This window comes from Paroedura picta, chromosome 1 (assembly GCF_049243985.1).
Source record: "Paroedura picta isolate Pp20150507F chromosome 1, Ppicta_v3.0, whole genome shotgun sequence".
In the NCBI taxonomy this organism is placed as follows: domain Eukaryota; kingdom Metazoa; phylum Chordata; class Lepidosauria; order Squamata; family Gekkonidae; genus Paroedura; species Paroedura picta.
In genome coordinates this window covers 132084832-132112773 of record NC_135369.1, presented here as the reverse complement: position 1 = coordinate 132112773, position 27942 = coordinate 132084832, and positions in this window count along the sequence as shown.

The following is a 27942-nucleotide window of genomic DNA, read 5'->3' as shown; positions in this document are numbered from 1 at the left end:
ATTTTCCTTTAAATTTAAGTAGGCTTTTTCCAGACCTGATTTGATGCCCTTCCATCAGTTATACTTATTGGAAGATTCTAACATTGGCCTTTAGAAATTTGTAAATATTCTTGTACTGCTAACATAGTGGAGTTAGTTACACATATATTATTATTTTATTGTGAATTTTATGATGACAATAGAAGCCATATAATCTCTCCTCTACTGCTTCAGTTCAGACACTTAAAGTGCTGTCCAACAACTGACTAAACTCCTGTTTAAGGATAAAGGATAATCTATTTCATATTCTGTTGCAAAATTGTGCTTCCTTGATTACAGGAAATTTTGATGAATAAGAAAGTTGTCAGCCGAGTTATGTGTTTAATTGCAATTTTGGTAGTTTAAAACCTTATAATCTGTCAGTTATTCTGGTGTCTTATTGCATGGTTTCAGTTTCTCAGGTTGTAGGAAGTGGGAATTGAAGAAAGGGGAGAGAGTATCTAACAGAGATGTGATTGACTGGGACCTCCAAACAAAGTAGCCCCAAATTATTTTTCTCTACCTGTCTTCTAAATTCAATGAGGACTGTATTTACAGGATCTGAGTTATGATCCCCTCCCTAAAGAAGGTGCCCCCAGGAAAGTGCTTCCTGAGGAAATCATAGAATCATAAAGCTGAAAGGAACCTCCAGGGTCATAAAGTCCAACCCCTGCACAATGCTGTTAAGTATGGCAGGACCCCCTGCCTCACAGACAGGCACACTGTCTTCTACAACCAATGGCACCCTTCAATAGCCAAAGCCATGACACTGCTAAGGTCTGACTAAGCCATGTCAGACTCCATCTTAGAAATCCTGATCTCTTCCTTAGGTTCAGAATGACAGCCTCTGCCTAATCCAGGTGCCTCCTGGTTCAACTCTTGCTCTCCAGTTTACCCCCTCTCAATTGTACTGCTGATTGAGTGGACTGGCTCCATCATGTTTGTCCAGGGACTCTTAGGCAAACGTTTTTGTCTTGCAACATATTCACACTTGGCCCTTCTGCAAGGGGAAATCTCCTCCCCAAACCCTTCAGCTAGACCCATTGATGGCGCCCTTCCTCAGAGACATTTACACTTTTGTGTTAAGCCCATAAACGGCCATCACCAGATATGGCCAGGGCATTGTCTAACATCCTGACCCATAGAAACTTCCCATCATGTGCTCACCCGAGTCTTGTCACGTAGCCCCATCCCCAAAACCCCATATAAACCGTAGCTTCACACAGCCATTCTGTGTCTTCCAACTCAGAACCCTTGGAAACCTCCCACACTGGTTTGTGTCACTTCCTCTGACTCTCCATTCTTCAGTCAGGTAATTATACCAAGCCTTCCACCATTCTTCCCTTTCTCTATACGACTGTTTGTAGGTGTGTTAGCTATTTGTGTGTATTTTTGTTATTTTCTTCAGTAAAGTTTATATGTACTGTTTTACCATTTACATTTGTGTCTGCCTTGAGTTCCTATGGGTGCAATTACCCTGGTATACACAGGCAAAGATCCATAACACTAGTTACCCTCCTCTCGCTATAATTGAGCTATCTTCCCCACAAGCTCTAAGACATGTGTTCTAGGACACATGTCCACACAATTTGGGTAACAAGTACAATTCAGCGCTTGATCCATACCAGTCTGGCTTCCGTCCTGGCCACGGGGTGGAAACAGTGTTGGTTGCCTTGATGGACGATCTCTGTTGCCAGCTGGATCGAGGTGGTTCTGTGTTAGTTCTTTCAGATCTGTCGGCCGCATTTGATGTGGTTGACCACGAACTGCTAGCACGCTGCCTCACCGGTACAGGGATAAGGGGTACAGCATTATGCTGGATACGCTCCTTCCTCCTAAACTGGATCCAGAGGGTGGCATTGGGGGATGTGATGTCAAGTCCATTTGGGCTCCCTTGTGGAGTTCCGCAGAGCTTGGTGCTCTCCCCCATGCTCTTCAACATCTGCATGTGCCCTCTGGCCCAGCTGGTGAGGAGTTACGGTTTGGGTTGTCATCAATATGCGGATGACACCCAGCTGTATCTCCTGATGGATGGCCGCCTGGACTCCCCCCCAGATCCATTTGCCAGATGTTTGGAAGCCATGGCTGGGTGGCTCGAACAGAGTCACCTGAAACTCAACCCTTCCAAGATGGAGGTCCTGTGGTTTAGTGGCAGAGGAGCAGCTCAGGAAGTGTGCCTTCCCACCTTGGCTGGGACGCAACTGGTCATCATGGCCCAAGCCAGGAATCTGGTAGTGACCTTGGATGCCTCCCTAATTTTGGAGGCTCAGGTCAAGAAGGTAGCGGACCAGGCTTTTTTCCATCTTTGCCAGGCTCGGCTACTAGCTCCCTATCTGTCTCCTGACCACTTGGCCACAGTGATCCATGCGACAGTCACCTCAAGATTTCTGTAACTCGCTCTACATGGGCCTACCCTTACGTCTGATCCAGAAACTGCAGCTGATGCAAAATGCAGCTGCTAAGGTTCTCACTGGGGCATCTTGGAGGACCCATATTCAGCCTGTGCTGAGGCAGCTGCATTGGCTACCAATTGCTGACCAAATTAGATTCAAGGTTTTGGTTCTAACCTTCAAGGCCCTCCGTGGTCTGGGACCCACATACTTGAGGGACTGCCTCGCGCTGTATGTACAAATTTGTAAAGTAATGCAGGAACTCACAACTACTTGCCCATGCATAGTGACCCAAATTTCATTTCCAAGTGATGCCCCCCACCAAAAATCTTCAGAATCCAGCCTGGCCTGGAGGAAATTCATCTACCATCCAACATTGATGATTGAAATTCCATGCAAGGAAGGGCCACAAGAGACAAACACAGGTGCATCCCTTCTGGCCCACTCACAAATTGCCTCAGTTCAGACACAAGTTCAAGAGTAGGGATGTGCAAGAGAAAATGTGATATGAATCACTTTGTTCTGAATCTGATTCATCCAAATTGCCCATGATTTTTCATATCTGTGTTCTGGAGTGGGGTGGGGTATAGGACTGAAGTAGAGGCATCAAACTTGCAGCATGGCTGCAGAACCCTCTCCTTAAAAAAAAAAAAAAAAAGCCCCCAAGTTGCAAAAAGATTGGTATGGGGATCCAGTTTCCTATCAAACCACCATTATTTCCTGTTTTGAGGGGGGGGGGGCTGATTATCTGGTCTGTTCATAAATCTTGGCAGTTCTTTTGAGGAGCGCCTCCTACAGACAAACAGCAAGTTTGGTACCTCTGCCTCAAAACCCCAGCCCAGAAAAGATGAAAAGGGGACTGTTTCACATTTTTCTTTCTCTTTTAATTTTAAATGGTTGTTTGTCTGAATAAACAAATTGTACAAAATCACAATTTGAACAAGGTTGCTTTAGCCATTTAAACATATTGGGGAATGGCAATTCAGACCAAACTTGGCCAATTCATGCCTAAATCAAGGCTGATTTGGGTACCTTTCGACCGATCCAAATAGAATCGTACATCCCTATTCAATAGGTTATGAGTATATAGAATGGGCACTATACAAATAGAGATGTCAAACTTGCAGGGGACCCACCCCTGATATTCCTCTACATGTTCTTCAAGGTATGTGCAGGTTGTACATAGAGGGTATGAATTATGCCCCCCCAGATGTTGCCCCCAGGAAAGTTGCTGTTGATTGACCTTCCACATACCACAAACCGTGAACAGTCCAAAATTCATCGCAAACTTTATTTCGTCAAGCAGTTCATGCTCATCCCTAATAATAACACATCTTTGTCATGATGCACAAGTTTATCTGGAGAAAAACAGATCTTTCCCTCAGAATAACTACAATTCCCCTCAATGCTCATGTGCAGATTTATGAATATTATGTAACCATGCATGCTCAGTAATTTCTGTCACATTTCCACCGACATCAACCACTTTGCTGAATAATCCTATTCCTATTTCCTTGGGTAAGTCTTTTCTCTTCATGTTGTCTTTGAAATTTCTATTTTTATGAAGATTGAATTTTGGGGTAAATAAAACATTTATCCCTGGTATATTTATCTTCTTCAGCATCCTGTTTTTTCTTCTTTGCTGGGGGATGGGTAGGTTGAATAAATTACTCCCCCGTCAATTCTAGTTGACTATCATTCTTTGCTACATTCTTTGAAGACAGTAGGTGTTAAGGATATTGTGAATATCTTACTATGTTCATTCAATTCCCATTTGCTCATCCTTTGTTCAAATCAAATAAATTATTCTTTTTCCCCATGTCACTTTATATTCTCTTTTGCTACAGTTTCCAACATTATCAATAAATCAGCATTATGCATCTAGATAACCCATGTTGCAATATGAATATTGTATAAATTGCATATTATAACCTAATCATATGAGTACGCAATACACATTAATCCACAAATCTAACAGCAAGAAAAGAGACGTAAAACTGGTAACAAAAATGAAATTGGGGCATTTCTCACTGTAGCTATTTGACAAATAGTTTTTATTGCTGCACTTGCCCTGTGCTTATGTCCCTTCTTTTACGTCCCCTTTCTGCCTCTAGCAAAACTTTGGTGTCATATACATACTAATGTGAAATTCTGCCCCTGTTGAGGTATCAATGCTTTGTTTTTTATGTATATTAAAAAACCCGCATTTCCTATATACCTGAAGTCCTTTGGGAGATCTGGGACGGGGAGTGTTAAAGAAAGGTTAGTAGATTTGATGGTGCTGTTTAAAAGCGAAGAAATTATGAGTTTTCATCTGAAAAGATCACAAGGGTTACTTTCTCCTGCTCAGGCAGGGCTGGCCTTCCCAGCAAGTGGCCTTTCATAAGGAGCAGCATTTTGCTAAGACAGCAGTTTTCCCCCTTCACAATGCCACTTCACTATCTCTCAGCCTAACTTACTTTACAGAACTGTGGTGAGTATAAATGACTAGGAACCTTTTCAAAGATCAAAAGGCTATTTTATCTGACTTTCAGGTATATCCAAGTTTTAGAGTCCTATACAGCAATCTTCCTGAATAGCTGCATTGAGAAATGTGGTTCAGCTTATGTTAACTCTTTAACTTTGAATTTAATAATCATTAATTTGAGAAAATAATCACAATTCGAAACACAGTAGTTTGCTATTGTTCTTAATAGCACAGTGCATTTTTCTGCTTGATTTCTCAGGATAAAATATATTTCAAGGGAGAAATCCTACCAAAATTTGCTGGAGGTGGAACATGATTTACCAAAGCAAAAGACCACAGAGCTTATATTTCAATCCTACCTTAAAAACTATATTTCACAGTCTCACTTATCTTCTTTAAATTTGCAAGCCCTGCACATTTTGAAGAGAACTGGCACTTCTTGATATAGATGAAATATCCCCAGCTCATTGTTAGCTACAGTACTTTTCAAAAGAGATAAAGTGTCCCTTAATATTAATTAAAATTTCCAACCTTAAATGTCATTGATACTTAAATCAGAAACTTAGAAACAAAACGATCTGGAAGTGTAGCAAAATCCTCTGCATGTTTACATTGAGTTTGATGGGCTTTACCTTTAAGTAAGTGGATGGCATACAATCATTGCCTCTTTTTTATTCAAATGGAAAAGGCATCTTAAAATGATGGGATGAAAATCTAATTAGCACTCATGACCAGTAAGAATTAGGACAGTCAAAATGACCATGGGTTATTTTGCAGTTAATCTCCATAAAATCCCATTTTTAACCACAGCCAAAGGGAAGGAGAGGGCAGGCAGTGATCCAAAATCTCTAGTTTCCAGGTGTAGGATGTTGGATCTAATTAATATATTTCAGTGCTTTTGACTTGGCATCATACTATAGATGTGCATGTGTAGAAAACAGACAGTTCAATACTTTAATATTACATTTTAAAACGAGTTGGCAATCCAGGAAAATGGAACTAATATTGCATATTAACCCTCCTGCCAATATTAACCCCCCTGCCAATTGTATGCCACTATTGAACAATGTCTTATCTCTGGACCACTTTTTAGTCATCTTCCAAATTTATTTCAGTACAATTATATACACTGAGGGTGTCCCCTCTCCCCCCAATTTCATCCTCTTTTCCATGAGTCTTGTTGAGAAAGGTCAGAATAAAAATTGAAACATAAATAAATAGTAAATACATAAATATAGATGCATGAAAGGAAAGCATGTAAGTTTTTAACCAGCACAAATTTTCTTTTTATTCCCCTTTATTTGTTCTCTATTGAAATTGACACAGTTGGGGAAAGCTTGGTAATACCAGTGTTCTCCACATTCTCTGGCCTCTCTCCCTGCTCTCCAGTGAAGCTGACAAGGCCATGGAAATTCTTGTCAGTTTCACTGATGTCAGGCAAACTTCACCTGCCCATTCCTTTTCCCTGTCTAAAAGTGGATGGGGGATATTTTGCTTTTGGTTTCACATTAGAAAAAGCACGGGAACACCCCAATGCTGGTGCACAAAGTAAACGAAAGGCTGGAGAATGTTAGCAGAACAGATCAGAAGCTTCCCTGTGGGATTCCATCTGCAGTTGCAAGCCAGTACCGGGAAACAGCAGACAGGGAAGCTAGAAAGGCTGTGGTGGCATTTAAATTGGGGGAAAACATAAGCAAAATGGGGGGGGGGGGGTTCTGATGAGAGTAGATTAAAAATAGGAGATGTAATTTCAGTTTAAGAGCAGTACAGTTTATTATTGGCCACCACTTGCCCGTCTGAGAAATTGGGCATGAACTCTGGCATCATTAGTTGATGCACCAGGAACTTTTCAATTATTGAAATTAAACAGACACATTTCTTTATGAGGTCAAAATGACCAGGCAGCATCAGCCACAGACAAAGAAATATCTGGGCACGGATTGAACTCAAGAAGAAAATGACAGACTTCAGGCATTGTTCCAGAAATATACATATACATATACATATACATATACATATACATATACATATACATATACATATACATATACATATACATATACATATACATATACATATACATATACATATACATATACATATACATATACATTCTTTTGGTGTTTCTTTTATTCAGTTTTGATGAAGTCAGAACAGGTTCTGGATAAACAGTATCCTGTTTTGATATTATCTAATTCCTCAGTGACTACACCTATAAACCAAACATATATCATAACTAGATATTAAGCCCGCTGTGGCCAAAATACAGTGGGCCCTAGCATGATGGGTGGGTGGAGGGATGGAATCCAGTTGCGTTTCAATCGTTTCCCACAGGTTTCTGGTCTCAGCAACAATCGCTAGAAAGGAAGCGATATTTTCCATGCTTTGTCCCACCCCTGGCCGTCAATCAAACGAGCAGCCAATGGGCGGTTGTTACCATGCTCCGGAAAAGCCCGTTTGCCTTTAAAAACATTTTAAAAAAAAAAAGAAAAACACGTTGCAACAAATATGCCTTGATTCCTTGATTCCTTGCTTCCTCCTAATGTAGAGACCCATCTAGCTGGCAGCTGGCATGTGAGATGCCGTTTCATCATTGCCATGCTCCCCCGAGTGAAACCCCCCCCCCCCCCATGCACAGGCGCGATTTTCGGCCAAAAATAAAGGGAACTTGCAAAAGGGGCTGTGTTGTGCTTGGTGACTTAGTGGAGCTTTAAAGCAGCTCTGTGGAGTGACTGCAGCCGGAGAAGCCTCGCTGGGTGAATGAAGGCTCGCTGGTTCGTTGCTCTCCGCTCACTCCGAGAAAAAAAAATGGCGATCACTTCGCCAGAAGATCAGAGGAGAGAGCCAGGGGAAGGGACTTTGCTGAAACCGCAACAATGGTAACACAGAGAACTTTTTCACTAGTGTTGCAGATCGGTTGCAAGAGTGTAGTGCTTTCCAGAGGGTGAATCCACTTTTTGGGATTACCCTGGAAGCACTACAATGAAGCGCTTCTAGTGGGACTGTTTCAGGAGTGTGGCAGATTGTGTACGACGTTGTGCATAACTGCATTTTAGTAGCGATTACAATTTGCCACACCCCTGCTACATTAAACCTGTGCAGAATGGGCCTACGTTTTCAAAATGAGCATTTATTTACAGAAAATAGTATACTTTATTTTCTTTTACAACACCAGTACTGATAATTAAAGATTGGCTAATGGACATTTATTTTTCTGTTTTCACAGAAATGAATTATATTTATATATCAAACTTAACTCTGGTACCACGCAGATCCTAGAAAGACAGTCAATCTCCATTTCTCTTGGTAAAGGTATCCCCTGTGCAAGCACCGAGTCATGACTGACCCTTGGGGTGATGCCCTCTAGTGTTTTCATGGCAGACTCAATACGGGGTGGTTTGCCAGTGCCTTCCCCAGTCATTACCTTTTACCCCCTAGCAAGTTGGGTTTATCTGGTTTGCCTACTCTGGATAAAATGATAATTTCTTTTGTTTCCTTTTTATTCAATATTCCCTCCAAAGAATTCTAGGCAGTAAGATATATGATTCTTCTCTGCTTATTTTATTCTTACAACTCTGCTTTGTAGGTTAGATTGAAAGATAGTAATTATTCCCAGGTTACTCTGTGTCACCAAATTGTGAGGACTTCAGCCACTATATCTCTTCTGCATTTCAGTTGTAGCTACCAAGAGAACAGTGCAGGTTAAATATGTGTTTAGTTCTTTAACTTGCCTTGTTATCTTGTTATAATAGGTGCATTATGAAAGATATGACTCTCCTCTAAACTGATTTTTTTCACAAAATCATTTCCAGTTCATTTGAATATTGTGTCTAGCCTCCTGCCTCCACTTCAACTTAAAATTACATGCTTAGACTCCTAATGTGACAAAGTTCACCTTATTGAAATTAGCATTTCTATAAAAGCTGTACTAACTGAAAACTGAATCATGCTATTCACTACCTTTCCCAATCAGGCACAAACTCTATGATGGACCTCAGATGTAGCCATAAGCATTTTGCATGATTATATTCTAAACTAGGGGCCAAGCCTGTTGCATTCAGGAATACAATGAGTGCAAGATTAAGGAGGTGGAGTGGAAGAACTCTGCAGATGGCTTCTTGGTGTAGAGCCAGCTTAGTGTAGTGGTTAGGAGTGCCAACTTCTAATCTGGCACACTGGGTTTGAATCTTTGCTCCCCCACATGCAACCAGCTGGGTAACCTTGGGCTCACCACAGCCCAGATAAAGCTGTTCTGACTGAGCAGTAATATCAGGGCTCTCTCAGCCTCACCCACCTCACAGGGTGTCTGTTGTGGGGAGAGGAAAGGGAAGGTGAATGTAAGCCGCTTTGAGCCTCTTCGGGTAGAGAAATGCAGCATATAAGAACCAATTCTTCTTCTTCTTCTCCCCCTGCCTACCCAGGAAGAGCCTCTCGGTTCTCAGAATTTTCCTAAAATATTCCTCTTAAAACACATATGGGAGAACATCATCCCTCACTAGTGAAAAAAACTCTCCTTTGACTTTTAATTTCCAAATAAATATTCTACTGAGGCTTGAATATATCTAGAATAGGGGGGAGTGAGAAATTCTGGAGAACTCAGGAGGTCTAACTGACATTCTGTCTTCTAGTTTTTGTTTGACAATAGATCTTGCTGAAATGAAATAGAGATGAAGGGGATTTAAAGGGGATTTAAAGTTGTCACAGGGGAGTAGGGGCAATACCCCATCAATAACCCAATGTGTTTTTAGGCACAGACATCCCCACCTTGCCCCTCTGAAAAGGCCAGCTGCTGCAGAGGCCAATAGGATTGGCCCCATAGTGGGCATGGCCATAGTGGGCATATCAAAGGCTCAACCACCTATTCATTACCATGAAGACTGGTTTCCCTAGCAGTATAGTCAGTGTCATGTATAGTTATAGCACACTCAACAGATGGCTACTCTACCTCAGTGTAGACAAGTGCAGATGCACCAGACACCAACCACCCAGAAAGTGCTATAGCACTGCTTCTGGATCCTGCATTGCCAACCAAACCTGTAGTGAGTAAGTGAGAAGTAAGTTCAGCCACATGCCTGACATATTTAAAGAGTCAGCAAACATCTTGCCCATCAAGTGAGGTGCTTGGCAGGTCCACCTCCACACACACCACCTGATCAGGGTGCAGGGAACCTTCACTGCACCCTGCCGGGGCAATGGAAGGGGCGGTAGTTAAAAAACCAGCAAGCATCTTTCCCATCAGGTGATGTGCCTGCCAGCTCCTTCCCCCTGAGCTGCCACTTCAAGTTCTCTCTGCATCCTCCCGGGGCAGTGTGGGGAATTTAAAGAGCTAACAAGCATCTTTCCCATTGGGAGTGGTGCATGCCAGCTTCCCTCAACCCACTCGCTGCCCTTTCAGGTTGCAGGAAGCTTTTTTCTCACACCTTGACAGGGAGACTGGGGAGCTATTGCAGGGGCCATATTATGCCACCCATGAATCATAGAATCATTGAATTGGAAGGAACCTCCACAGGGTTATCTAGTCGAACTCCCTGCAGAATGCAGGAAATGGCCTCAACAGCCAAATACTTACACAATACCTACTGTCCACCCACTTACAATCTTCCTAAATTCACAAAATTAGCATTTCTGCCAGATGGCTATCTAGCCTCTGCTTAAAAATTTCCAAACAAGGAGACTCTACTACCTCCCGAGGAAGCCCATTCCACTGAGGAACCAGTCTAATTATCAGGAACAACTTCCAAATGTTTAGCCAAAAATTCTTTTGAATTAATTTCATAGAATCATATAGTTGGAAAGTACCTCCAGGGTCATCTAGTCCAACCCCTTCACAATGCAGGAACTCACAACTACCTGCCTACCTACCTACTCACATGCTCCCTTTCTATACTCCCCCTAACTTTGTAGGCTGAGGTAGCATTTAAAGGAACTGGGGCTACGTCACAGCTGATCATAACAGCCATGCGGCTGTCAAGATCAGCTGTAACTTGGCAGTACACTTTGTTTGCCTGTGAAGGTGGTGGTGGTGGTGGTGATGGGGTTATGGCTTATTTACAGTGTCATGGTAACCTATGCAGAGATATACCCTCTCTAGCCCTCTGAAGTCAATAGACTTAGATAGAGATTGCTCTGCTTAAAATAACACTATTAGAATGTTAAGGTCAAACTCAGAACTTTGTGGCTGGAAATCTATTGGGAGTCAGCACAATTATTAACCTTGAGCTCAAACTGACCAAGAGAAATTGAGGGAGGGGGCATGATAAAATGTTGTTTTCAGTCTCCCGCATCTTGTGCTGCTTGTATTAATTAATGAGGTCAATTGCCTGTGGTGTTCCATGCTGCCTGCTTGGGAATTTTTAGTAAATTACAGTATATGGTATGATAATTCGTGTCTCATTTTTGTCCCCAGTTGCAAGAATAGGAAAGTAAATTAGCATATAGGATGAAATTTACAAAATTATGTCTTTATTTTATTTCTATTTTTTTTGGTTCTCTTTGCTACACTTATGACTCTGTACTGCCAAAGAAAAAAATATCTAATGTAGCTTGTGTATGAGTGTCTTTGTAGCTGGTATTGTGAATGAATCCTCCAAGGTTTATTTTTTAATTATTTCTATGGGGTCTATTCAACAAGGTCAGTAAAGTACATTTGCTGTTTGGGAGACAGTTTGAGATTGGCTTTATACTAATAGTAGCCCAATAATGTTGTAGCTCCATTTTGGACTAATTGTCACTTCCGAGAATTTTTTAGAGGCAACCTCATGATATTTTGAAGTGAAACGACTGGGAAGCATCACATATTATCTTGGTATTCAGGTAGACAGAAAAGCTGATGGGACCTATCTCCTTAGTCAGAAACAACAATAACAGAGATGCTGGAGCATCTCTGCATTTTGCAATGTGAGATGCAAAAGAGTGAAACCGCAGGAGTGGTTTAAAGATTTGTGAGACCTGTAGCACCAGAGCCAATTTCAGGATACATGGCGCTCTAAAAGAGTACAATTGCGACAGGACTGGTGACAAAGGGGCCTGCCACAGTGGAATGGGGTATCACTTCAAGTGTCCTTAAAGGGGGAAAAGGGGGAGGAGAGAGGCAACAGCCCTGATCCATGGTGGGAAGTCACCCAATGTGGCCCCCCAGACAAACCCCCATTAGCCTCTGTTTTATGCCTGGCCAGTGACTGGATATCTCAACAGCCAGGTTCACAGGGGCGCTAGTGTCAGGATGTTGGTTTTAATGTATTCTAAATGTTAATGTTATATGGTTTGAACTTATGTCAATTTGAACTGATGTAAAACACCCTGAGACTATTTGGAGAGGGACAGCATATGTATGTATGTATGTATGTATGTATGTATGTATGTATGTATGTATGTATGTATGTATGTATGTATGTATGTATGCATGCATGCATGCATGCATGCATGCATGCATGCATGCATATGTATGTACATATGTATGTACATATGTCCGTACATACATACATATATACATACATACTGTGCAGGGCCCCTGGAAGTGCGGAGCCCGTAGCATGTGCTACATGGATAACCGGACCTGCATGCGAGTAGGATACCTGAAAAATGGCATCAGTCAAGAACCATTGTCACATAATAATCAATATAATGAGGCTATCAGGAAACTATTGTATCTAGCCACAGTGCCTTGGCTAGAAAGAAGTACTGCTGTAGGATTTCATCACCTAACCAGACAGACTGGAATGTAGTGAAAAGACTTATATTGTATCTGAAGTGAACAAGCCAGCTGCAGCTGCAGCTACTGGCAACTGCAGATCCAAAACTGAAAGCATATGTGGATGCTAATTGGGCTGGGGTCACCACTGATTTGAATGTCCACCAGCGGATACATGTTTCAGCATGGAGAGCGGATCATTAGCTGGACAAGTCAAAAACAGACAATTGTAGCACATTCTTCAACAGAAGCAGATGTTATGGCTGCACAAGCATGTCAGAAAGGCTCTCTGGATTTGCCAGTTAATTGTAGACTTGGGACTGGATAGAACTGAACCAATAACAATCTTCAAGGATAATCAAGGGTGTATAAAACTGTCAGATTGAAAAGGTCAACCCATAGTCTCAACATATTGATGTTAAGTGTCATCTTCTGAAAGATATGCAGAATCTGGGACTCATTAATATGCAGTATTTACCAGCTGAAGAAATGACTGTAGGTGTTTCCATGAAACCATTGCCTGTAGAACACCATTGGACCCTTCTAACAACAATAAATATGGTGGAATAGTACACATGCTGTCAAGAAAGGGTGTTAGAGAAGCGACAACCTGCTAATCACCAAGAGCCAGCTTGTTGTAGTGGTTATGAGCGCCGACTGTTATGGGAGAGGAAAGGTAGGACAATTGGAGTCCGCTATGAGACTTCTGGTAGAGAAAAACAGCATATAAGAACCAACTTTTCTTCTGGTTACTGTAAAAATTATATCCTGAATTCTGTCAACACACCTCCCACCTCACTCATGCAATCTCTTAGACCTCAGTTCCCACAGCTACTGCCTTGGCTTATTGCTATCTTTTAAATATGCAGCTCCCCCAACCAAGTTCTGGCCCCCTGCTGGTATTTTCTCACCCTTGATTGCCTGGCCAACTTGTTTTCCAGTAAACTTTTCAATGGGGCAGGCAGTCTAAGCCGAATACAAGATTCAAGTCACCTGTCCAGTGCAGAAAACTTTCCCTATGGTCTTGACGTTAGAAGTAAACGTTGTTGTGCTCCCCTATGTGCAGACCTGTGGTAAGAGTGACCTCATTAAATATAAAAATATTACTGTCTCAACATGCTGTCGTATGTGTCTCAATCTGTTAATTAATTGATTAACCAATTAAAATTTAAGACAAGTAATCAAATATAGTATCCTTAATGAGCTGACTGTTCAAACTGTATGTTGAACAACCAAACAAGTAAAGCCTTCTGGCAAAATGCTGAAATAGCTACAGTTAACAGCTGACTAGTTATTCAGATAGGCTTTCAAGTCACTGAAGGTCTGCAGCAAACTCTAGCCAGTGAAAGACATAACTTGAAGAACTGAGCAAAAGAGCTATTTCTCTAGTCATCTACAAAGTCAGTCTTCTGGCTACAAGTTAATTTGCCCACTGGCTTCTCAGTGAAAACACAAGACTTTGGAATGGATTCACATAATATATAGAATAATGGTTTTTTCAAGTGATTTTGGCTTGTGTACTTATAGTTGCATAGAATAGTGCTTATATACTTTCAAAAATGTAAAGATACAAAAAGTTAGAAAATATAAAGTATAGAAAGTCATGTAAAAGGTCATAAATCAAATGGTCACTCCATTACTTTCTGTATTAATGGGTCTGCACAAATGTAAGAAAATGTTTCCTTCTTGTCTTAGAAGAAGAAGAAGAAGAAGAAGAAGAAGAAGAAGAAGAAGAAGAAGAAGAAGAGTTGGTTCTTATATGCTGCTTTCCCCTACCCTAAGGAGGCTCAAAGCGGCTTACAGTCGCCTTCCCTTTCCTCTCCCCACAACAGACACCCTGTGAGGTGGGTGAGGCTGAGAGAGCCCTGATATCACTGCTTGGTCAGAATAGTTTTATCAGTGCTGTGACAAACCCAAGGTCACCCAGCTGGTTGCATGTGGGGGAGTGCAGAATCGAACCCGGCATGCCAGATTAGAGGTCCGCGCTCCTAACCACTACACCAAACTGGCTCTGGTTTTAGTGCTGGTTACCCTAGCATTAGTGCTGGTTCCCTGCTATCTGCATTTGGGGCTATACCACAAACCTCAGCACATCTTGTTTCTCCATGCCTGAACATTTCTGCACTGAAAGCTTCATACCTTCCCAAATGCCCTAGACTGGATTAACCAGTCTGTCAAAGGTTCAGACTCACCTTCACCAGTACGTAGACTCAACAACAACAACAACAACAACAAATTATCTTCCAACCAATTTGGGAAGAATCCAAAAAATCCTCTGTGCTCCCGCCCCAATTGGCTAGCAGATGCCACACTGCTTGACAGAATGGGCACAGTCAGCCCATGGGAAATGGGAAGGGAAAATGAGTGCCGGGGATGTAGAACAGATTTAAAAGTGCAATCCTACCCTTCATCTCATTGACCAAGCCATCTATAGAAACCAGTCATGCTCAATCCCAAACATTCCCTACTGCAAGGGAACAGTAGGAAGGCAAATGGCAGGCAGGCATAAATAGATCTCCTTCCTTGCAGTTCTTTCTCACCTGGAAAATTAATTCCTCAACTTGTAACTCTATTTTGTGCTGATCTTTCTTTGCTCTTTGATGGGATTATCACATTATAGTGAAACTAAACAAATCTCCAACCTCTGCATGTTCAAAAGACCCATTTGCAGAGCCTACCCATGAGTTCCTATACGCTTCATTTGCATTGTATTAGAAAAATGAATGTTCAGATCCTGCATGTGGGAATATGTGCACGGTAAGCTCTGTGCAAGTTGAACCCTTGAACAGGTAGAGTCAATAGAGGTAGCCATGATCTCTTCTATTCTCCAATTTCCACAGTAAAAGCTTGCACATTATCATGCATCACTTGCTGGGTCCTAATAAAAAGTACTGAACATGACTCCATAAGAGAAGGAAGAGTGAGTGAGGGAAGCCCTTTCTTCTGTACTATATGCAGTAGACATGGTGCCCATGGTGGTAACAACAATCACAATACGATAAAGAGCATGCACTAAGGGAACACACACTAGTGGGAAAGAATTCAGTTAATTACTTGTATGTCACCATTTAAGTCTTAATAAAATATTGTTTAACTCATGCTTGTTATTTGTCATCTTTCTTTTGAGGGCATGGGACCAAATCTATGAAACCTAGGAATTAGAGATATTCCATAAGAAACATCCCTGGTTGCACTCATGTTGAGTTTCCATTCTTGTTTAAATACAGAATTCCAAAGCTACCAGAAGTCACAACCAGCTTGTCATCAACTTCCGCTCATAATTTACACTGTAGTAAGAAGAGAGGGAAAAGTTTGAGTTGCTGTCTCCCTGCTGGTGAAGTAATCAACCTGCACCTGTTTTCTGCTGTGCAAAAAACGGTAGCTGTTAATGCCTTGGCCTTTTAATCTTCAAGATGGTAAGAAACAGGCACACTGTAAAGATCTGAATTTGACAAACTTTCTCTCACTGTTTGCAAATTGAAGAGGAACAGCAGGACACTGGCATATGTATCTGTTTCCGTGATGACAGATGATAATGCCATTGCTAAAAATTAGAATCACACATGGCAAAGGAGAGAGAAGCCCAACTGTGAACAAAGCTTTTGTTTATATCAAGACCCACAGAAATGTCCCAGTCTCCCCTTCTATGTTCAAAACATAATTTTAGTACTAATTGTTCCCATTTCAACAAGCAATACAGGTGAGTGGATAGATACAAATTTTATGCTTTGGAACTTGACAGAAGGAAGAAGAAGAAGAAGAATAGTTGGTTCTTATATGCCGCTTTTCCCTACCCAAAGGAGGCTCAAAGCGGCTTACAGTCGCCTTCCTATTCCTCTCCCCACAACAGACACCGTGGGGTGGGTTTATACTGAGAGAGCGCTGATATCACTGCTCGGTCAGAACAGTTTTATCAGTGCCGTGACGAGCCCAAGTTCACCCAGGTGGCTGCATGTGGGGGAGTGCAGAATCAAACCTGGCATGCCAGATTAGAAGTCCGCACTCCTAACCAATACACCAAACTGGCATAGGACTTTCCTCAGCCAAAAAAGATCCAACTGCTGGCTGAGAATTCAGATGCTGAGACTGATTGCCATCAGTTTTCCTAAGGTCTTTGCTAAGAGGTCCATGTCTGCTCATTTACTTTGGATCTATTCACATGGTGGCCCCCATGCTTTGGCTGAGCCATTCATGGGAAGCTGCTGTCATGCATTGAAGCAGAATGTTTAACAGGCCACTATATTCCTGCAGTTCCATGGTTTAAATGACACACAGTGAGGCTGTTCCTTGTATAAAACCCATATCATATCACATGAGCGCTGAGCCACAAAGAGCCCCAGGAGTACACTTAGAAGTGTGAGTTGTGAATTGCCCCTGGGGAGGCATTTAAGGTCGCTGTCATTTTACACCCCTCCCAGTTGTATCTTGTCATCTGGATGGAGAATATTAATAGCTATAGGCCCAGTTTTGTTGACTCCTAGAGATTTGCTGTCCTTAAAATAGCAGTGGCCAATTTGCTGAAGGGAGTGTGATTCTCTCTGCCAATAATTCCAATCATTGGTTATATTAAAAGAACATACAGGAACATTTTTCGGCAGGCAATAAATTGGGGGGGTGTTAATTGCTTTGTCCTACAATAAAGTGCCCCCCATGGCTCATCTCCCAAAGAGATATTAATCACACCTTCTTCTTTTCATCATTCCAGTCCTCTCTAATTAGCATGTTTTGATGTTAAATTCTCACAAACAGCTCTAATGCTTGCAAGTTAATCATTAAAAAAAGCTGCCTGGTACATATGGCATGATTTGATCCTGAAAGTGTGAAGTGCCAGTTGTCAATAAACATAGACACTAGGAAATGATATCAAGATATGCTAACAATATATATATTTTAAAAAATATAATAAATAATGAATAACAGAATATTAATTACCCATCAAAAAGAGGGGGGGGGGCAAACTTTGTGTCCCAGATTAATCAAGCCCATATTCCACAATTACTCTTTTATTTGATATGTGGTACAATCCCACACAGTACTAAGCGCATTCTCATTGAGCTTAAGTATGCTCTGTTCTATTACAAATCCTGATCCATATGCTACTGAAGCCAGTGGAAAGTGGATGACTCCCTGGAGAGCCTTGGGCCTCAGCCCATTCCGCTTCTAAGCTTGAAGAAAATGTGCATCAGTATAATTAGCATTACTTATATTTGCTCTTAGACCTTCAGAATGAAACATGGTTTCAAAAATCATGAATACCAAAGAACAGAATAAAAAGTTGTCTGAACTACAAAGGAAAAAAATCAAATCACAAAAATGAATGATTAACAAATCAAAAGTCTGCATATCCTTGTCAAAGTAGCATAAAGCAATCACTGGGAGCTGCCTCCTGGGACCTTTCACAATGAACTGAATGAGATGACTTGATAATAACTCGACTTAACATCTTGGCTAACAGACAATAGCCTCCTAATCAGGGCCATCTGGCCTAGAAACCTGACAGCACAATCAGTTGACCCATGATTATAATACACTAGAGTAAAACCATAGGCTAGAGTTTCTCTGCCACAGGTATGAGCAATGTTGAATACTCTGACAAAACCTGGAGTCCTTTTTGATTGCCAAACAAATGGTCTTTACTGCAAATTAAGGTTTACAGTATCTGTCATTGAACATATTGAAAATATTTTATTAAACTATGGAATAAGGACTGTACAATACATCCAAAACCCCCCCAAAAAACAAAAACAGGTGCATGCCATAGAGGTGTTATCTGTACCCCAGCCTTTTTTTGGGAGGAGGAGTTTTCTGCAAGCCCATTATTATTATTATTATTATTATTATTATTATTATTATTATTATTATTATTATTATTATTATTATTATTATTATTATTAACTTTTATACCACCGTTCCCTTAGGCACATGGCGGTTTACAAGATAAAATTACAATAAAACCCATATTTAAAACTGTTAAACCAATCTGTACTATCAATGTTGAGCAACAGGTGAGCAATAATTAATCCCACTAACCCCCCCCCCCCCAAACCGCCCCACGTTAGACAAGGAACATCAAGTTGCTCATATGGGAGTGAGGCAATCAGATCACTCAGATGAACCCAGGGAGCCCAGATCCAATGTCGGGATCGCCCGCCCTGGCCTCAACCATATGCCTGGCAGAAGAGCTCTATCTTGCAGGCCCTGCGGAAAGCTGTTAACTCTGACAGGGCCCTTAGCTCCTCTGGGAGCTCATTCCACCAGGCTGGGGCCAGGGCTGAAGAAGCCCTGGCCCGGGTTGAGGCCAGGTGAACATCCCGAGGGCCTGGAACCACCAGTAGGTTTGCACCCGCAGAGCGAAGGGAGTTGTGGGGAGCATAGGCAACCAAGCGGTCCTGTAGGTAGGCAGGACCCAGGCCGCATGTAGCCTTATAGGTTAAAACCAAAATCTTGAACTTGATCCGGAAACAAATTTGCAACCAGTGCAGATGTTGAAGTAACGGCTGAATGTGGGCTCTCCAAGGTGTTCTAGTGAGGACCCTAGCAGCTGCATTCTGTACCAATTGTAACTTCCTGGTCAAAGACAAGGGCAGGCCTGCGTAGAGCAACTTACAGTAGTCTAGTCTGGAGGTGACCGTTGCATTTTAAAAAGGACTATATTCCCTTTCAATGGGCTTTGTGGGACCATGAACCACAAACTGGTTCAGGAACTATTATCATTTATATAGTGAGATGCATTGCCAAAGAATGGTATGTCCTCATCTAGAGAGCATACAATCTACTTTAAGCAGAGTTAGAGTAAAGGATTAAAAATGAATTCCAGACTTTGCAGACAGAACTTCTGGAAGGGTAGGGAACTGGTTAGAATGGTCTTCCTAGAACTACCAGCCAGTGAACACCATATTGTAAAACCATAGAGATTTTGTTGATTCCTAAAATAGACTGGTGAAACAGCAACCAGAACATCAGCGAAATAAAGGAGCCATAGCAGATGATAGCCTCCCACATGGGAATTTCTGAGTCCACCCCAGAAGGTTGATGGATTCGTATGGTTTCTTGATATCTCATGAGGATTTTCTCTTCAGCAAAGCTGATATTTCAGCAAATCCTGGTCAGATTGTGGAATACAGAGCTGATCTGGTCTGTGAGCATGATCTCATTAGAGCAGCTACTATCCTCCTGCAGAGTCCCAAATAGGCTTGTGCGCTTCAGCTGATTTGGCGACTGTTCAAGCCTGAAGCGGCCAGCACCGTAGTGCAGGGGGAAGGTGCAATGCCAGTGGTGGTGTGTGACCCAGTGCTTGCATTCAGGCCCCTGTGTGTGTACACCAACTGGTGCGCTGTGGTACCGGTGCCGCACCTCCCCCCTTACCATGGCGCTGGCCACTTTGGGCTTGAACGGCCACCAAAGTAGCCAAAGCACACAAGCCTAGTCCCAAATGTTTCTTGATTTACTGAAGTGCTTGGAGTAATGAAGCAGCAGGGCAGATGGTTGAAGTGCAATACAATAAACACTCAAACTGAATGTATGCATTTTATTCTGTGGTAGTGTTTTGGCAAAGTGAGCTTGCTTCTCTATTGACACAGTGTTTGCATAATCATCAGATGTTTTCCAGGAAGTGAACAAACTTATCCCAATATCCAGAAAATATAGACCTAAATATAAAGGCTCACTGTGGTGTTTTGTAGTGAATTTCATGGATAATACTGCTTGCATCCGCTATGACTTACATTCCTTAGTTGGTACCAGCTCAGTCTTAGAATGCTGTTGGAGGGTAGTCTGATCCTAGTTGTCTTGATTATTTGCAGGTGGCAAGTGCTGCTAAAGTGAACAAAGTGTGCAGCTCACCATGCTCAGACTTGATCCTGCTCTTCATGGCTCTTAGTAACCCGCCATATTGTGCGGGTCCACTGAATCTAGATGGTAATAAGGACCCCTCTGTGTGAAGGTGTCATTCTCACTGCCTTGAAAGAGGTGGTTATATGATCCCTCCTGAAGAGGACATCCCTTGACCCCACTGACCTAAAAACAGTACCCCATTAGCCAACATTTCATTTTTTACCAAGTTGCTTGCACAGGTGATGGCCTCACAGCATCAGATGGTCTCAGAGGACATGGATTATCTAGACCCATTTCAATCTGGATTCAGGTCTGGGTTTGAGACAGAAATGCTTTTGATCACACTGACTGATGATCTTTGTCATGAGAGTAATGAAGGAATTATTCACTGTTGATTCTTCTGGACCTCTCTGTAGTATTTGATACCAATTCTTCTGAAGAGGCTTGTTGAGCTGTGGAGGGGGGTACTGTGCTTTGGTGGTCCTAATTTTACTTGACTGGCTGATTCCATGAGGTAGTGCTGGGGAACTGCTGCTCAGCCCTATAGCATTTATGTTATGGGGTTCTGCAGGGTTCCATTTTGTCATGCATGCCAGTTAATATTTACATTAGACCAATGGGAGAGATGATTAGGGGATTTGTTAGGTTCTACCAATATGCAGATGACATCCAGCACCTCTGCTGAATACCTGAGCCAGTTTAATCTGTGGATAGAACTCCTAAAGAAGTGGATGGAGATGATAATGGGATGAATACGATCAAGAGACTGAGTAATGGGATGAATGATGACTTAGTACAAAAATGACTGAAGTGCTGCTGGTCAGTGATAAAACTGATAGAGGACTGAGGAACTGCCCTACCCTGGAGAAGGTTGCACTTTCCATGAAAGAACAGGTTCATATCTTGGAGGTACTGCTGGGTCCTGGTCTATAATTGGAGGTCCAGATCTCATCAGAGGCACATAGTGCCTATGTCAGTTTCCTCTCATAAACCAGTTTTATTACATCCCGGTTGGATTATGATACTGAGCATTATATGGGGATGTCTTTGAAAACCACTTGGAAATTTTAGGTCATCCATAATGCAAGAGTCAGGCTATTGTCAGGGGTGGGAGACAGGGGTGATTATATGGACTTTGAAGCAATTGGAAAAAAAGGAGGCAGATCTTAAATCACAGAAAAGGTAGCATGACTAGGAAACTGACAGTAGAAGAGCCCTCCCATACAATTGGTTCCATGTTGAAACAGTGGTGTTATTAGATTTCTCCCCCAAAAAAATATTCAGCTAAAATTTAAGCACATCATGGTATATCAACTGAAAAAGTTGAGACAGTGATATGGAAAACTTTAAAGCAAGCCCTAGAGAGAGCCAGTTTGTAGTGGTTAGGAGTGCTGACTTCTAATCTGGTGAGCCGGGTTTGATTCCCCGCTCCCCCATATGCAGCCAGTTGGTGACCTTGAGCTTACCACAGCACTGATAAAGCTGTTCTGACCAGGCAGTAATATCAGGGCTCTCTCAGCCTCACCCACCTCACAGGGTGTCTGTTATGGGGAGAGGGAAGGGAAGGCGATTGTAAGCTGATTTGAGAATCCTGGTAGATAAAAGCAGCATATAAGAACTAACTCTTCTTCTAGAAATATGAACCTGTTATACAAATGAAGAGTCAGTTTTTATACCCTACTTCTCACTACCTGAAGGAGTTTAAAAGTTTCCTTCCCTTCCTCTCCCCAAAACAGACACTCTGTGAGGTAGGTGGAGCTGAGAGAGCTCTGAGAACTGTGACCGGACCAAGATCATCCAGCTGGCTGCATGTGAAGGAGAAGTGCGAAATAAAACCCAGCTCTCCAGATTAGTGACCACCACTCTTAACTACTAAACCAAACTAGAATTGCCAAGAAATACCAGAATGCAGGGCTTGTCATGAATACATAAGAAAAACAGAAATCTAACAGAGATATTCAGAACCATTTTCAGATGATAATTGTGGTATTGATATGCACATATACTTATGTGTGAATATGAGTATTTTTCTGGGGTTCTTTCATGCTTTATACCAAAAGTTCAGAGTTATTTAATAAAATATAGTCATTTCCATTTATTTTAACATAAAATGCATTCCTACCTGTCATCCTTCGCCCCAGAGAATTAAACTGTGATACTGTAGCCATTTCCCAAGGGATCTCCCCAACTAAATTGCAGACTGAGAAGAAAAAGTCCCCTCTTTATATTTCTTCCAATTTGTGGATGCATAGGGATATTTTCTTTTACAAAATTTAAACTCCACCTTTCTGCCTTCATAAAGGCCTTCAAAGTGGTCAATATATTAAAAAGAGACATAATAAAAGCAAATCGTTAAACTGATTAAAAACAAAAGCTCATTATTAAAACTATAATAATAGAGTTGAAACACATACAACATAAAGAAAAAAACATTGGGTAAAGAGGAATCACTGAGGAAATGCCAAACACAACTGAAATACCAAACCCACTGATGGAAAATGATTGCAGAAAGGAGCATGTGTCTCTCTGGGGAGGAGGCTCTTTCCTACGTTTACATCCACTTAACCTCAGAAGTCAAAGGCCCCCAAAGCAGGGTCTAAGAAGATGATTCTAGCAGGTAGGTTTGGGTAGGTTTGTAAGGCAGTAGGTGGATTTCAGGAATGCTCATTCCAAGCCATATAGGGCTCTGAACATTCATTTGGAATTGTACTCAGAAGCAAACTGGGAACCATGTACATGTGCCAAGACTGGAGTGATATGGTTCCTATAATCCAGTTCAGTCAACACCATGGCTGCAGTAACTTTCATCAACTGGAGTTTTTAAACACCTTTAAAGGGCAGCTCCATGTAGCATACATTTTAGTAATGCACCACCATGGCCCGATCTCTTCTTCCCACAAAAGGCTTCAGGTGATTAAACAAGCAGAGATCTCAAAATATATTTCTGTTTGATGCTACTACCTGTTTATCCAGCAGTAGTCCTCAAACTATGAACCTGTTCCTTCAAACTGAATGCAACCCCATCCAAAATGGGTGACACCTTAAATCATGGGTCATATCTCCTACTCACTGGTAGCACTTATATCTTGTTGGGATTTAGCTTCGGCTGATTAGCCGAGATCCATTTCGAAGCTGTTTTCCTGGGATCAGTTGGAAGTATGAGATAGAAATGAGTATTATCTTATTATTGGTATTGGTATTGGTATTGGTATTGGTATTGTTGTTATCATTATTGTTATTAATGCGGTTTGAAAGACTAACATGATTGATGGAATCAGGATTCACTGAGTGGTCTAAGATAAACAAATTCAGATACCCTCTGTCCATCTCCTAAGAGAAGTCATCCACCAGACCGTTTATGCACTTGGAACTTCACTGCCCCACCCCCCTGTCAGGAGCACAGATCGGGGGTGGATGAGGTGCACCGGGCCAAATGCTCCCCCATGTGGGTGCAGGAAGAGGCGGGGCAACCTGCCACGACTAAAACTCCAGCCTGCAGCCCAGCATGAAACCTCCAGTGCGTAAATGGTCCCAGGGTGACCAAGACAGTTAAGAGAAGCTTAATTTTTTATTTATTTATTTATTTATTTGGATTTCTATACTGCCCATTTCTTTGCAGCTCTGGGCAGTTTACATTGAACATTAAATAACTTACATGGAATGTTATACAGACTGTAACATCAAAGCAACTTTTAATAAAACATCAAAAGATTACAATATCACATTTATAATATAAATAACAATTAACAGTAATATTGAGAGGGTAATTATTTCAGCCATGGTGGACATCTAGGGGTACCAGGTGTTCTAAGACTGACCTACAACCTAGGCCAACTCCAGAATTTATTTTGCTGAGTTACCTTCAATGATACTAGTGAACTACTCTTTGTACTTCGTCAAACACCATTAGCACTGATGCAGAGCCTGCCTTGCCAGTGTTTGCCATCACAAGCTCGTGCCATGCTAGGGAGAGAAGTTTCATTGACACATCATTCCCAGCTATTTCTAATGAGACAGTCACTAGCAATTAGAAGCCTAATTAAACAGTGCCTGATTCTCCAGGTACCCTGGAGCTGAGCCTCTCTGATTGAGAGTTATACAGGGTCCATTATAATGGCAAGCACTTTATTTGTCACATAAACTGGAGAAAAGTATTAGTTGTTCACCCACTAATGGCTGGATCTGTTGTGTACAAGATGGCAAAGGAAATCAATAAAAATACAGATGCCAACAACCTAGAGATTCCATTGACTGAATAGACAACAGGGATCGTTTCTATTTCCTAAAATAGTCCTGATAAAATTGTTCATGTACAGAGAAAAAAATTAGCATCTGTTTCTTCCATCTGGCAGTAATTTCTCACACACACTGTTTCTGCTAGGCACAAGAACAAAATGTTCAAGAGGCTGTAGAGCTGCCACTGCTGGAGCAGAAGGCATAATATATCCACTGCACCTTATGCCACACAAAAAGTCCTAATTATGGCCCTATGCTCCAAGCATCACAAATAATAGGATTTGGGCTTAGATTAACATTTACCAAATATACATACCTTCTTGTCTATGGGAGGAGTAGGGAGAATAGATGTCTCCAGAAGGATCAACAGCTTCCCAAAGGATCCTCTTTCACTATACAACTGTATCAATACCTAACCCATATTACCCAAAATTCCATAAAAGTGTGAATGTGAATAGAATTTTGTGACAGGGTAATACCTGGAATGTCCCAGAACAGGAATTAAACAAACACAAGGTGGTTTGGCCATCCTTGTGATGTCAGCTGCATTTGGTGTGATCAACCATGAGTTGCTGGCCCACCTTACTGTGGCTGGGATACAGGGCACAGCCCTTCAGTGGCTGATCTCCTTTCTCCAGAACTGGACACAAGGGTTGCAGTGGGGGAAGAAATGTCATGCTCCTTCCAGCTCCCCTTGTAGAGTTCCACAGGGGATAGGTCTCTCCCCCATGTTATTTAACAACTATATGCACCCTCTGGCCCAGCTGGTCCAGAGCTTTGGCTGGGTTGTCACCAGTACACAGATAACACCCAACTCTATCTCTTGATGGGCATTCTCCCAGATTCCCCCCTGGATGCATTTGCCAGCTGTTTGGATGCCATCGCTGGATGGTTAGAGATGAATTGCTTGAAGCTCAACCCTTTCTTGTGGCTGGGCTGTAATGGGACAGACCAGGAAGTATGCTTGCCCACCTTGGCCACCTTAACATCTCATCTGCGGCCAGGAACCTTGGAACTCTGAGGCCTACCATCTGATTCTATGACCAAGGCTGTCAGTCATACTTGCCAGCTGCTGCTCGGAGTGATGATTATCAGAATTTAAAACAACAAAGTTGTGCTACTGCATCATTTCCAGGGAAAACATAGAGTAATAATAATACAATAATAATTTATTTTTATATCCTGTCCTTCTTGGGCAACTAATGGAAGGTAACAATACAGTTGTAATAAATATATAACAATTAACAATTAAAATTATTATAATTATTAAAATTAAACTAAAAACACCTATTTTATAGTTTCAGAAGGGCTAGATGATGTTAGGGCAATTACTGGGGTTATCGAGGAGAGTGGCCAGTATTTCATGGTGTTATTTCTGGCCTCAACCATAGGCCTGGCTGAACAGCTGTCTTATAGGGTGGTGGTCCCCAACCACCGGGCCGTGGCTCCCTCTCCTGCCCCCCCAGGCTGCAAGCTTCTTTTTGCGGAAGGAGGGGGAGAGGGAAGTCCGGCCGCATGCGCAAACGCACACGTGCAGCCGGGCCATGCATGCACGTTTGCATCATGCGCTGCCATTTCGCACATGCTTGCATGTGCGGCCCTTTCGCGCATGCGCGCTTGTGGCCACTGGATCACCCTCCCACACCCACTGGTCCGCAGCCTAAAAAAGATTGCGGACCACTGTTATAGGGCATCTGGAACTGTTTGAGAAATTTGGGGCAATTCTTTAAATAAGGACATCAGAGATTGTTTTGAACCAATGAGCCAAGTGTGAGTTAGTGGAGGCAATGGAAGCCACACAGAATTTCTACTTAGTGGCTTTCACTGCCATGACATATGCATTCATAAGTGTCTTATAAGGTGTTCTTGATTCTTGATTTCTTGTCATGAACTTTCTGGTAGGTCAGGCTTTCTCAACCAGAGTTTCATGAAACCCTGGGGTTTCTTGCCAGCCCTGGGAGGGTTTCCTGAATAAGTAGAAGTTAATTAATTTTTACTTTTTAAATAATTTGTTAAACATTTATCAGGTGATATGACCATATATGGTCATGTCAACCTCCCCCCCCCCCCCCAATGGCTAATGATGGTCTTGGAGGGGGCCTAGGTAGACATGTGCATAGCTATGCTTCCCAACCATGTTCTGCACGATCACTCCACTTCTAGGGTTTCCTGAAGCCTAAATAATGTTTCAAGGGTTTCTCAATGGTATAAAAGTTGAGCATGCTAGACTCACTCTAGCTGTCTCAGCTCCTGTTTCTATTTGCACAGCTCCTAGATATGCCAAGGGGCTGGCTTTAGACAGGAGAGGAGAGGTCACTGGGAAGAAATTTTGTCGAGGGCTTCAGAAAGTCAGCAATACGATTCTTCTACTAGTACACTGACTGAGTTTCTGGAGGATTCAGTTCCCACAGTGCATTCCAGAATTCATTCAGATTCATAAGCCTCCCTGGGTGAGCATAAATATGCTCTCCACCTAAACAGAGAGGGAGTTCGGTATAAAACCAAGCCTTAAGGGCAAAATGGTCTGACTCTAGCTGACCTCACTGGGCCAATATGTATCCCCATTCCAAAGGTCAAATCCAGGATGTGGCCTGCTTGATGTATGGAGCCAGTAATAAAATGGGAGAGTCCTAGTGTTGCCATGACAGACACAAAGTCCAAATTCTGCAAGGAGGCAGTCATCTCTGCATGTATGTTGAATACTCCCAAGATTAACAACCTGGGGAACTTGAAGGCCACGGACCAGGAAATTTGGCGGGACATCTGTAAGTACATTAGGTGGTTTGTACACCAGTAAAAGGTAAAGGTATCCCCTGTGCAAGCACTGAGTCATGTCTGACCCTTGGGGTGACGCCCTCTAGCGTTTTCATGGCAGACTCAATACGGGGTGGTTTGCCAGTGCCTTCTCCAGTCATCACCGTTTACCGCCCAGCAAGCTGGGTACTCATTTTACCGACCTCGGAAGGATGGAAGGCTGAGTCAACCTTGAGCCGGCTGCTGGTATTGAACTCCCAGCCTCATGGGCAAAGCTTTCAGACGGCTGCCTTACCACTCTGCGCCACACTCTGCGTACACCAGACAGATGGTCAAACTTCACTGCAATCTAGGAATTTGCAGAAACTGTAGTGTTCTACCACAATTTCTAGACAGCACTTTCAGGTGTTCTTGAAAGTTACATAGCAACACAGCCAGTGTTGCCTGCCCATGTTCCTGCACCCAAACCCCGCCACTGGTTACCAGGCATGGCCTGTTAACCTAATGACCTTTGCCCTTCCTATCTACTTTAATTTTTAAGAGATAGTTTATGC